Source organism: Dama dama, chromosome 28, assembly GCF_033118175.1.
Source record: "Dama dama isolate Ldn47 chromosome 28, ASM3311817v1, whole genome shotgun sequence".
NCBI lineage: Eukaryota > Metazoa > Chordata > Mammalia > Artiodactyla > Cervidae > Dama > Dama dama.
In genome coordinates this window covers 11,675,084-11,689,355 of record NC_083708.1, presented here as the reverse complement: position 1 = coordinate 11,689,355, position 14,272 = coordinate 11,675,084, and the positions used below count along the sequence as shown (strand labels likewise).

General features: G+C 39.4%; 1 protein-coding gene across 1 annotated transcript in view; it reads right to left on the bottom strand.

Moving 5' to 3' along the window:
• The window catches only part of RIMS1 (regulating synaptic membrane exocytosis 1), a 580,103-nt gene that overhangs the window by 391,034 nt on the left and 174,797 nt on the right, over positions 1 to 14,272 (bottom strand). The window lies entirely within an intron of this gene.

Genomic DNA, 14,272 nt, shown 5'->3' with positions numbered 1-14,272 from the left:
TTCGCCCCCACACCACTCTCTGACTCAAGACTCACAAAAATGGATGAGGACACCAACTGGAACACTTTCTAAACAGACCTGATGGTTATGTAAACTCAGAGCTTGAGATTAAGGTTCATAGTCTGGTCCCTGGAATTCAACAACTTTCTGAGATTTCAAGACATAGGTGGTCACTGATTAGTCACTATTGGTCCAATTACCAAACCACTTACCTGTGAACCAAAATATTTTATTTTGCTTTCATAGAAGTAGTAGTAATTTTCTTAGAAAGAAAATAATCTCCTATGTTTTCTTCTAATAATTTACTCTTATACTTAAGTCTATGATCTGTTTTGACATATTTTTGTATATGGTGTGAGTTAAAGGTTTAAATGTTTTTTTCATTTGCATTTCTATTTCCAGCTGTTTTAGCACTATTGACTACTTATCACTGAATTACCTTGGCACCTTTGAAAAGTTCCCCAGACTAATTTAAAGACAAAATGTAATTATTTTTATATTAGTAATTGTTTAAACTTTACATTTTATATTGGGGTATAGCTGATAGAAAGGGGCAGAGACCCCATAGGCGACTGAGCCAGACTTGCCTGTGAGTGTTTGGGAGTCTCTCTCAGAGGCATGGTTCCACAGATGCCTGATGCGGGGTCAGGGGCACGGGAAGCAGCATTGCTGGGAGGTGTGGCATGTTGGCATAAGTCCTCTTGGAGGAGGTCACCATTAGGCCTAACACAGACATTATAACCCTCCTGTAAAGAATACAAGACCCCAGGACTAGGCTGCCTCAGGCCAAACTACTTTGAGGAAACACAAGCTCATTCATCAGCAGAAAACTGGATTAAAGATTTACTGAGCATGACCCTTCCCCTCCCATCAGAACAAGACCCAGTTTCCCCCACAGCCAGTCCCTCCCATCATGAAGCTCCCACAGTCCTCTTATCCTCATCCATTGGAGAACAGACAGAATGGAAACCACAATCACAGAAAATTAACCAAAATGATAACAGACTTGTGTAACTCAATGAAACTATGAGCCATGCCACGTAGAGTGACCCAAGACAGACTGGTAATTGTGGAGAGGTCTGACAGAATGTGGTCCATTGGAGAAGGGAATGGCAAACCACATTAGCATTCTCGGCTTACAAACCGCATGAATGGTATGGAAAGGCAAAAGGATATGACGCTGAAATATGAACCTCTCAGGTCAGTAGGTATCCAACATGCTACTGGAAAAGAGCAGAGAAATAGCTTCAAAAAGAATACAGAGACTGAGCCAAAGTGGAAATGATGCCCGGTTGTGGGTGTATCTGGTGGTGAAAGAAAAGTCTGGTGCTATAAAAAATGATATTGCATAGAAACCTGGACTGTTAGGTTCACGAATCAAGGCAAATTGGAAGTGGTCAAATAGGAGATGGAAGGAGTGAACATTGACATGTTTTAAATTAATTTATTTTTTATTGAAGGATAATTACTTTACAGAATTTTGTTGTTTTCTGTCAAACTTAAACATGAATCAGCCATAGATATAGGAATCAGTGAACTAAAACAGATGGGAATGGGCAAATTTAATTCATATGACCATTATTTCTATTACTGCAGGCAAGAATGCCTTCGAAGAAATGGAGTAGCCCTCATGGTTGACAAAAGAGTCTGAAATGCAGTACTTCGGTGCAATCTCAAAAACAACAGAATGATCTCGGTTTGTTTCCAAGGCAAACCATTCAACATCACAGTAATCCAAGCCTGTGCCCCAACCACTAATGCCAGAGAAGATGAAGTTGAACTGTTCTATGAAGACCTACAAGACTTTCTAGAAAAAGCACCAAAAAAAGATGTCCTTTTCATCACAGGGGACTCAGGTGCAATAGTAGGAACTCCAGAGACTACTGGAGTCACAGTCAAGCTGGCCTTGGAGGACGGAATGAAGCAGGGCAAAGGCTGACAGAGTTCTGCCAGGAGAATTCACAGGTCATAGCAAATACCCTCCTCCAAAACCACAAAAGACGGCTCTACACATGGGCATCACAAGATGGTCAATACTGAAATCAGATTGATTATATTCTTTGCAGCTGAATATGGAGAAGCTCTATACAGTTGGCAAAAAGAAGACTGGGAACTGACTGCAGCTCAGATTATGAGCTCCTTATTATAAAATTCAGACTTAAATTGAAAAACATAGGGAAAATCACTTGGCCATTCAGGAGAGACCTAAATCAAATCCCTTACGATTATACAGTGGAAGTGACAAATAGATCCAAAGGATTAGACTGGGTAGAGTGCCTGAAGAACTATGGACAGAACTTTGTAACATTGTACAGGAGGCACTGACCAAAGCCTTTCCCAAGAAAAAGAAATGAAAAAAGGCAAAATGGCTGTCTGAAGAGGTCTTACAAACAGCTGAGAAAAGAAGAGAGGGAAAGGTAAAGGAGAAAAGTAAAGATATACCCATCTGAATGCAGAGTTCCAAAGAAGAGCAAGGAGAGATAAGGAAGATTTCCTAAGAGGACAATGCAAAGAAATAGAGGAAAACAATGGAATGGGAAAGACTAGAGATCTCTTCAAGAAAATTAAAGATACCAAGGGAACATGTGATGCAAAGATGGGCACAATAGAGCACAGAAATGGCATGGACCTAACAGAAGCAGAAGAGATTAAGAAGAGGTGGCAAGAATACACAGAAGAATTGAACAAATAATGGACTTAATGACATGGTTAACCATGAAGGTGTAGCCACTCACCTAGAGCCAGACATTCATGAGTGTGAAGTCAAGCGGGCCTTTGGAAGAATTACTAACAACAAAGCTAGTGAGGGTGATGGAATTGCAGCTGAACTATTTCAGATCCCAAGAGATGATGCTATTAAAGTGCTGCACTCAATATGCCAGCAAATTTGGAAAACTTAGCAGTGACCACAGGACTGGAAAAGGTCAGTTTTCACTCCAATTCCAAAGAAGGGCAATGCCAGAGAATATTCAAGCAATGTCACAATTTCACTCATTTCACATGCTAGCAAGGTGATGCTCAAAACCCTTCAAGCCAGGCTTCAACAGTATGTGAACCAAGAATTTCCAGATATACAAGCTGGATTTAGAAAAGGCAGAGGAAGCAGACATCAAATTGCTAACATCCACTGTACCAAGAGTTGGTAATGGACAGGGAGGCCTGGCGCAAAGAGTCGGACATGACTGAGTGACTGAACTGAACTGAACTGATTGTACCATAGATAAAGCATTGTTTGTACCATAGATTGTACCATAGATTGGTACCATAGATGGTACCAAAAGATTGTACCATAGATAAAGATTGTTATGTGAAAAAAATCTTAAAAACAAAATGTATATACAAATCTGGAGCATAACATACCAAAATATATGCCCCAAGGTTATTGAGTTTTGATTATATAGTAGATATTTTTACTTTTCTTTTTATATTTAATTGCATTTTCCTTCACAAATGTACATATAAATTATAATACAATTTTGGAATTTTATTCATTACATTTTACATGTGTTCCCCATCCTGATCCCCCCTCCCACCTCCCTCCCCATCCCATCCCTCTGGGTCTTCCCAGTGCACCAGCCCTGAGCACTTGTCTCATGCATCCAATGGGCTGGTGATCTGTTTCACACTTGATAATATACATGTTTCAGTGCTATTCTCTCAAATCATCCCACCCTTGCCTTCTCCGACTAATAAAAATAAATGAAAAAAAAAATAAATAAAAGTTTGGAATTTTATTCATTAAACTTGTGAAACAGATTCCTGGGTTATAACTCTATTTAATGGTATAACTGGAAGAAATAATCACATAAATATATGAAATGTAGTACATCAACAGAAAAGTGGAAAATCTGGTTAAAAGTACCTTATAATTTTCTAAAACAATATCAGATTATATTTGACAGTTTCATTGTTAAATTGAATAATCTCAAAGGAATATACAGAATTTTTAGTTAAACCAAATGTTTGCAACAGACTATATCCTTAAAAAGAAAAAAGAATAATAATTAATAAATGATTCAGGCACACAATCCTACTGTGTGATCCCACCCAATTTTAATGCTGAACTTTCTACATACTCACTGATGATCAAGGACTTTCTGCTGGAACCTGAGTGAATGAAAAACATCAATGGATAGCAATTGATTATTTTTAAAGATTTTTCCCCTAGATTTTAAGGTAGAAAGATAAAAATGACAACTATGAACAGTTCTATTTCTTTATCCTTTTCCTTAATTTTTTTTATAATAGACAGTTTTGGCAGAGCGGAACTTGCCTTTTCAGGAACTTCTTATTTTACATTCATAATATCAGTGATGCAAATAATCTTGCAAGTCTGTGACTGTGAGTATGTTCCATGACTATGGCATTATATAGCACGACTCTAAGAAAAACTGAAACATGGCAAAAAATATAATTAGTACCAAGTGGGAGTAGTGTAAGAGCTAAAAAAGCTAAGAAGGAAAGTTGAAATTCGTTTTCACATTCAATTCAAGTCCTGTCTAAAGCTTGCTTTCGGGTGATTTCTGATAGTTAGACACTAAGGTTGTCTCCAAATTTTTCAAATGATTAACAGTGCTTCATAAAACACTCTGTACGCTGCATTTTTTTCTTCCTTATTTCTCAATAGAGGTTTGCATGTTGTGTTTAGAAATTACAGATAAATAACAGCCCAATCTAGTATATCTCAAAGATATTTCTAATAGACATGCCTTTCTTTTTCACATTATAATAATTGTTCTTAACATGCAGTATACAGTAAAATAAAAATGGGTTGACATGATTTCCCAAAGTGGTGTTAGAGTAAGATATAAAATGATGGTCCAAAATACTTGGTTCAAACGGTAATCTATGAGATTAATGAGTTGAAAAAACAATATTTTTTAAATATTCAAAATACTGAAAAATAGTACAGTTTTAATAACCTAGAATCACCTAAGAAGAAGCTTCAGGCAACATGTGAATTGAATATGAAAACTAATATCAACTTTTTGCTTTGCTTCTTTAGCCCTTCCACTATATCCACTTGGCCATCAAATACTACTTGGAGAAGTCACATGAACCCATTTTTAAGTAGTTAACTATGTTTTATGTGTAAGGAACCTTAGTAACATGAAAGGGAAAGGCAACTGCATTAGAAATATTCTTTGAGGTATACACTCAAAGTAGATTGCTACTTGTCTGCAATTTCTCAGCATAGCATGCTCACCTCATCTAAGGAAAAATGCAGCTTACAGAAGATGCACCAGAGTGTTTTATAGAACACTGCTAACAATTTGGGTAAAGAGAAGACAACTTATGTGCCTGTAGATAAAAGATTATTGAAGTAAATTATAACACACATGTATGGTAGCATACCCTCCAAATATTGACTATAATGTGGCAAAAGAATACTTATTGACATAAAAAAATAAAACTTTGTATAGTCTTGACTTACATGTGGGTGGTAAAATAAGGAGTGATCTTTAAATTTTTTCTTTTATTTATCTAGATTAAAAAAAAATCTTTATATATAACATTAGAAGACGCTCATCAGAACCTTAGGGGACAACTACTGAAATGATGCTTTTGAAAAACATATGACAGAGGCTTTATCCATCAGAGGGCAGCTCCTGTTAGCAAGGTTTCTTGTCTAAACTACTGGGCATGTGCAGTGGAGATCAGTCAAGGTTGACAGCTTTCTACTGTGTTAAGACTGTTTAACTTTACACAGTATCTGATCTAGATTACTAGGATGAGAGTGTAGTAAAATTTTAATGCAACTAATAAGAATATTGTATATGTTGTGTGCATGTGTGCTAAGTCACTTCAGTCATGTCTGACTCTTTGTGACCCCTGGACTGTAGTCCACCAGGCTCCTCTGTCCGTGAAATTCTCCAGGCAAGAATACTGGAGTGGGTTGCCATGTTCTCCTCCAGGGGATCTTCCTGACCCAGGGATTGAACCCTTGTCATTTATGTCTCCTGTACTACCAAGCAGAGTCTTTACCACTAGTGCTACCTGGGAAGTCATTGTATACGCTATTGTCTTAAAATAGGCTCATTTGGAAAGGGTGTTTTTATGATACCCAGAAACACTGTGACTATAGAAAGACAAAATATAATGTAAGGCAACATTTGGGTATCATGTTAGACTACAAAATTAACTTTCAATATTTCACTTCAGGTCTGCTGCTAAGTCACAACATGTGAATTGAACATGAATTGAACACTTCACTCGTGTATAGCTCTTTGCGATCCCGTGGACTGATGGCCACCAGGCCTCTCTGTCCCTGGGATTCTCCAGGCAAGAATATTGGAGTGGATTGCCATTCCCTTCTCCAGAGGATCTTCCTGACCCAGGGATTGAACTTGTGTCTCTTTTGTCTCCTGAATTGGCAGCCAGGTTCTTTACAACTAGTGCCATCTGGGAAGCCCATTTCACTTCATATAATAATAATAATAATAAATGAAAAAGTACAAACCTTATTTTTAAATGTTATCTATTTTCCCCAAATACACTAGCCGAGAACTCTACATTTTAGTTCAAGAAATGTTTGAACTTGTCTCCAGACCTACCTCTCAGGGCTGAGTACATCATATCTGTATGACATGGGCATTGGCCTGGACGCTAGGATTTAAAATCTAGACAAGCATATCCTAACCCCATGCTATTGTCATGTTGCCCAGAAAAGTCTATTATTCATTAAGTCCTGTTACTGCTCTCACTTTGCTCCAAATAACAGATGGTTGGAAACAGTAACCAGACGCCAGCACTGATCGTCACTCGTGTTCCAGTGGAGCGACCACGTGCAAGGGAAACATGGGAAGGGAGTACAGCTTGCAGAGCTGCAGAGATAAGCTAGTTCCCTTCTTCATTTTGCAGATGAAACAGTAAAATGCATGGATACCAAGCACCTTCTATCCCCTTTCACAGAGCCTGTTGGCAGAAAGTCCAAAATACTACTTTGAAACACTCCCCGTGTTGCATTCAAAGCGATGTGCCGTGAGCAACACACATTTGCAATCTCTGTGAATATAAAGTGACCAATCCTGGCATATATTCTTTTGTAATGCAAAAATGAATGACAAAACCATTAAGGGGAAATGTGATGGTAATTATATGAGCCACTATTTCTTTTTCTTTCCTTATTAGTGGGTCCATCAGGTCTGCCTCCCAAAGAACATCGTCCTAGTTATATCAGTTTTTAAAAGTGCTGTGAATGCTTTGAACTGTTGTACTTATATTAGATAAATCATTTGACAAAAAACACATTGGGTTAAAATCTCATTTGGGCTATTGAGGTTAGTCATAATCCATTAAGATTTTTAATATATATTAAAAATGTAAACTAATAACTGCTGAAATCACAGAACTGTTTAGAGTGCCTGATTCAAAGATAAGTCATCCTAAACTCCTTGAAAGGCTGCTTCACAGAGGGTCCCAGTGCTTGGGAGGAAGGAGTCCTGTGGGAGCACTTAGTAAGGGGGATCTTTATCTGAGTGGGAGAGAAGTGTTTCCGTATTTCAGCACTGCGGCTGACTTGCAGATGAAGCCATTGTCTCTGCTGAATATCAGAGATCAATTGAATTGTGTGGAAAAATCAATATGTTAACATTTGACCAAATAGCCTGCAGTTTTTTCATATTGTCAAAATGAACATCAAGTAAAAATGAAGATCTATTTTATGGGAAAAAAAAATTCACCTTTTCTCTCTGAATTTGCAAGATTAAGAGAATTGTGCCTTATATTAGTTTTTGCTCTTCATTGATGAAAAACATGTAAGAATCATTAAATTGATTCCTAAATGACATATACTGTTAAGAGTGTATGGATGCATGAGACAAGTGCTCAGGGCTGGTGCACTGGGAAGACCCAGAGGGATGGGATGGGGAGGGAGGCGGGAGGGGGGATCGGGATGGGGAACACATGTAAATCCATGGCTGATTCATGTCAATGTATGGCAGAAACCACTACAATATTATAAAGTAATTAGCCTCCAACTAATAAAAATAAATGAAAAAAAAATGTTTCACAATAGACATTATTCAAAACATGCATGTGGCTACGGCACACTGTTACTTCTAAAATGTATCGGTGTTTCTTCCTTTTGGAAAGCATGTCCTGAACAGCGATCTCTGGGACAGAAATTATGGCAAACAAAAGAGCTTTGCCAAACCACATCGAAACTGTCAGGAAAAGTCAAATCAAGCTGATCTGTATGTTGAAGCCTCGGTGAAATGCTATTTCCATTTATTTTTAGAATTCCACTGATAATTAAAATAAACCATTTTTTCAAGTTTTTAAAATGTAAATACACTAGGAGACACCCAAGAGATAGCTACCACTTTAAACAGTCATTGCATAAGAATTCTGTTACAGCCCAGCCAGCTCCAGGCAACAGGGAAACACCTCACTATGGGAACTTGAAGAAACCCCAACACAAATGATGTCAGAGCCCTACGAACACCTCACTCCCGGGAGGATCCTGAAAAACCCAGAGCAGTGAGAGGTGCCCTCCTCTTTCCAAAGCACTTGCAATCTGAATGCTGTTCCTTTGAGGAGCGAAATCTGCAGCGTGGCACCTGCCAGCTCGGGTGCACCGTGACTGTTGACCTGCCCACACCCACCCTCGACTCTCTCCCCTTCCAGAACCCTGACTCATAAACACGCAAGCCAACACCTATTTTACTTTCTTTTCTATTTTTAAAATAACACATCTTTAAAAAACACATCCAAAAACACATCTTTACCGGATGTGTTACAGTATTGCTTCTGTCTTATGCTTTGGTTTTTTGTCCTGTGGGATCTTAGCTCCCTGACAAAGGATTAAACCTGCACCCCCTACACTGGGAGGCAAAAATCTTAATTCCTGGACTGCCAGGAAGTCCCTAAACACCTATTTTAAATCCTCACTTTTCCTATTTTGGGCTTCCCTTGTGGCTCAGCTGGTAAAGAATCTGCCTGCAATGTGGAAGACCTGGGCTCAATCCCTGGTTTAGGAAGATCCACTAGGGAAGGGAAAGGCTACCCACTCCAGTATTTCTGGCCTGGAGAATTCCATGGACTGTATAGTCCATGGGGTCACAAAGCGTCAGACAGGACTGAGCGATTTTCACTTTTCCTATTTCAATGCAAGCTTACAAATGTACAATATTTCAACTTGAACTTATAAAGTATGTAAATTCTGTTATGTCTTTAAAGTGACAGGAGCATTTGAAGGATATTCTTATCTTTAAACATTATCATGAATTCTGAAAAACCAGTTGCCCAAAGGTTTGAATATGTCCTTTTTACAGTTCTGATGTGACAGGGCTTACATGTGATCACAGCTTATTGAAAACCTATCTGAAAAAAAGACTGACTATTCATTTTTAGAACTATCTTTGTCATGATGTTGCTGTCCACGTATCGAGGTTTTCCATATCTCTCTTGTTTAACCTTCTTTCCTGAAGATTTCCAGAGTGTCTTTTTGGAAAGAGGGAGTGGAGAACTTAATATTTTGTTTGTTCAACGGAGAACTGAATCAAAATGTATTCTCTCCATGTCCCAGAAGAGACTGCAACCATGTTGTTCCATCAGTAACAGAACAAGCTCTTCTACCATGGGAGATAGCCCAAATTTGTTAAGAGATGAACACCTCTGGACCAGTTCAGAACACAGATGCCACATGAGGCCAAGGGATAAAGATTGGTGATACGGCTCTAATCAGCACCGAAACCACTTTATTTTAACTGAGGCAGCCAAGGTCTCACAAACCGCCCCACAACAGCAATGCTGGGGTGAAAACCGTTTCCTCCCTGAGAAGATAAGAACATAAAAAGCCCACTGTTGACCTGCCAAAGCATTGCTTCAAAATTCAAACCATCACGCAGGGTTTGCTAATACGCCATGTAAATAGGTTACTGCTCCTATTATTTTTAACTCTTGGGGCTCTTTTCCTCCAACTCTGCTCAGAGTGACAAATTAAACACTGTGCTTTAGAATGTCAGAAACCCTGGATTACATTTCTCGTGACGAGAATACCAAAGTGTTTTTAGAATCCCTGACTCTTTTTTTGTGCCTGCCTATACCCGCCCCCAAATGCCACCGAATCCTGACAGTCACTCCCTTCTCCCATGCCACCTGCTCCCCGCACACCCACCCACGGGCTGCTAAAATTCTCCTGTCACCTCATCCACATGCCAACCTATAAGACTGCCTGCATCCCTACTTCCTCACCTCCAAATTGCCTTCAGAATAAGGAAGCAAACACACGGAACTCAGACCGCCTAGGGGCTGATGATGGCCAAGGGTTGTCAACCAGAAAGCTGGGAAATACTTCATTGTCCTAATGAGCCATTTCCTAAGAATCCCAGCTGTTGTCTCAGGTTCCCCATGAGATACTTACTCGGAGACATCAGTTGCTAAGAGAAAGTTTAAGATGAATTTATTAATCTAAAAGCAGACATGGAAGATACAACATTCCCCTAGCCCATTAGAAATTCCCATGCTGGCCACTTCCATTTTTAGCCTAAGAAAAACTTTTTATATGAATGACAGCTTCAGATTGTTTCAGCCTGTTTGTATCTACAAGACAGATGGTTTTGGTAGAATATACCTAGATTTTACCTCCTCTTTAAATGACTATTCACCTAGTATACAGCCCACACTGTGTTAAACATGTGATCACTGCTAACATGGATATTATAATTTGCTCTGATGCCCAGTTACCAGGTATCAGGCGTTGTCCATGGTTTTATTGGATTTATCTCAATGACTCACAGAACTAAGACTGGAGGGAGACCCGATTGTTTGGAGGCTTCTCATGCGAGCTACAGACAGAGCTTCGAGGTCAGGAACTATGCTTACTTGTCTTTGTAAGCATCTATCAAAACACATGGTTCTCAGTTCAGGCAAGCTCAGTTATGCATACTCACCACACACATACACATCTGTGGGTATAGGAATGGGAAGGGTTTCCCACAGCAGCCACATTTGGCATCACTGCACATCAGGAAGCTGTTCCTTTCTCTGTCACTCCAATCAACTCCTATTTATCAACAACTTTTGAGAAACAAAGAGAATTGTAATCTAAATTTCAAGCTCTTACATTGACAACATGTAATCAATAGGCCTTCCTAGTTGTGAACTTGGGGCTTCAAATCTGAAATTACTTGTGACCCTTTGGCAGGGACCACGGGTCTCACAGCTATGCTAGGAGACCAACACAGAAGAAATTCGTCTAGAATGTGTTGCATAAATTGTTAGAGTGTTGTGAATTTGAGTACTTCAGGAACACAAATGCAAGTTGTTTTTGCCATTTGGTGGATTCCATTGGGCTTGAATCTACAGAATAACAGCTATCTACTTATTTAGCTTGGCTTCCCTGGTGGCTCAGTGGTAAAGTACCCAACTCCCAATGCAAGAGACACAGGTTTGATCCCTCAGTTGGGAAGAGTCCCTGGAGAAGGAAATAGCAAACCACTCTAATACTCTTGCCTGGAAAATTCTGTGGACAGAGAAGCCTGGTAGGCTACAGCCCATGGGGTCACAAAGAGTTGGACACAACTGACCGACTTTGCTTTCACTAGTATTCTTGCCTGGGAAATCCTACAGAGAGAGGAGCCTGCTGGGCTACATTTCCTGGGGTCACAGAAGAGTCAGACACGATTGAAAAGCTAAACAACAATAACTTGTTTAGCTAATTTTCAAGGATGTGAAGTCTTGCTTTGTTAAAGAAAAATAACTTTCTACCTTGAGTATGACTTGGTCTTTTCTATTCCAAAGTGTTACTGAGCTAAATATAGTCAGTTTCCTTTATGACTCGTCTGGAATTTAACACACTGCAGCCACTAATTTTGGAAACTTATCCCCAGATGTTCTGGATAGAAACCTGTAACTGGAATGATCAGAACTACAGTGTGAATATACGCATTTCCTCCTTCCCACAAGGGAATATTGAGCCTCTTGGGACATCACTGAAGAACCCGTGTGCTTACAATGTTTTCTTCCTGTCTTTTTTTTTTTTTTTTTTGAATCTCTAAAAGGATTGTACAATTTTATAAATTCAAATACTAATTTCCTACCCAGTCAGTCAGTTCAGTCTGTCAGTCATATCTGACTCTTTGCAACCCCATGGACTGCAGCATGCCAGGCCTCCCTGACCATCACCAACTCCCGGAGTTTACTCAAACTCATGTCCATTGAGTTGGTGATGCCATCCAACCATCTCGTCTTCTGTTGTCACCTTCTCCTCCTGCCTTCAATCTTTCCCAGCATCAAGGTATTTTTTAATAAGTCAGCCTTTCACAACAGGTGGCCAAAATATTGGAGCTTCAGCTTCAGTATTAATCCTTCCAGTGAATATGCAGGATTGATTTCCTTTAGGATGGACTGGTTTGATTTTCTTGTAGTCCAAGGGACTCTCAAAAGTGTTCTCCAATACCACAGTTCAAAAACATCAATCCTTTGGCGCTCAACATTATTTATGGTCCAAATCTCACATCCATACATGACTATTGGAAAAATCATAGCTTATTACAGAGCTTTGTTGGCAAAGTAATGTTTCTGCTTTTAAATATGCTGTCATAGGTTTGTCATAGATTTTCTTGCAAGGAGCAAGTAAGTGTCTCTTAATTTCATGTCTGCAGTTACAATCTGCAGTGATTTTGGAGCCCAAGAAAATAAATTCTGTCATTGTTTCCATTGTTTACCCATCTATTTGCCATGAAGTGATGGGACCAGATGCCATGATCTTATTTTTTTGAATGTAGAGTTTTAAGTCAGCTTTTTTCAGTCTCCTCTTTCACCCTAATCAGGAGGCTCTTTAGTTCCTCTTCACTTTCTGCCATAAGGGTGGTGTCATATGCATATCTGTGGTTACTGGTATTTCTCCTAGCTATCTTGATTCCAGCTTATGCTTCATTCAGCTTGGCATTTCGCATGGTGGACTGTGCATAGAATTTAAATAAGCAGGGTGACAATATACAACCTTGATGTACTCCTTTCCCAATCTGCAACCAGTCTGTTGTTCCATGTCCAGTTCTAATTGTTGCTTTTTGACCTGGATACAGGTTTCTCAGGATGCAGATAAGGTAGTCTGGTATTCCTATCTCTTGACTAGTTTTCCACAGTTTGTTGTGATCCACACAGTCAAAGGCTTTTCTACTATGAGGGGCATTTCCTACTGGGAGGGGCATATTTTTCTAATTAATCCTGAAAAAAATGAAAGAAATTAAAGGCTAAATCTACAATATGGTATCACTGAAAGCAATAGGGAAGGAATTTGGGTTGTCTCCCCTTTGGTTGGTGAAGTTGCAGGATGGGGGACCATTACTTTTTTAAAATTAAAAACAATTTATACAATTCTGAGCATCAAATATTTTCTAAAATCACAAAATCTATATCTAAATTGAAGCTTTTAATCCCATTCTTAATCACATCTACTCAGACAGGGGTCGGGACATTGATCTCACTATCTGTGGGTATCTGAGGAGCTAACAATATGAAGGCCAATAATAAGTCAACAAGAAGTCGTCCTGATTAGATCTTGATCGGCGTCAGGCACTGTTAGATGTTCCCTACAGATCTGTTTTTTTGTTTAGTCACTAAGTCGTGTCCAACTCTTTTGTGACCCTATGGACTATAGCCCTCTAGGCTCCTCTGTAAGTGTGTTATGCTGAGTTGCTCCAATCGTGACTGATTCTATGTGACCTTATGGACTGTAACCTGCCATGTTCCTCTGTCCATGGGATTCTCCAGGCAAGAGTACTGGAGTGGGTTGCCATATTCCCATGTAATTCCTACTCCAGTTTTTGATGGCACTCTCATCACCATGACCCTTTCTACAGATGAAGACAGGAGGCACAGAGAGGTTACTTGGTGAAAGTAAAACAGCCAGTTGATGGTGAGGCAAGCAGCATGGCTGTTGGCTCTTAATCAATGATGGCTAACTGATTGAACTTCAACAGTATGTGAACCAGGAACTTCCAGATGTTCACACTGGATTTAGGAAAGGCAGAGGAACCAGAGATCCAATTGCCAACATCTGCTGCATTAATGAAAAAAGCAAGAAAGTTCCAGAAAACCATCTATTTCTGCTTTATTGACTATGCCAGAACATTTGACTGTGTGGATCACATAAACTATGGAAAATTCTGAAAGAGATGGGAATACCAGACCACCTGACCTGCCTCTTGAGAAATCTCTGTGCAGGTCAGGAAGCAACAGTTAGAACTGGACATGGAACAGCAGACTGGCTCCAAATAGGAAAAGGAGTATGTCAAGGCTGGAGACTGTCACCCTGCTTATTTAA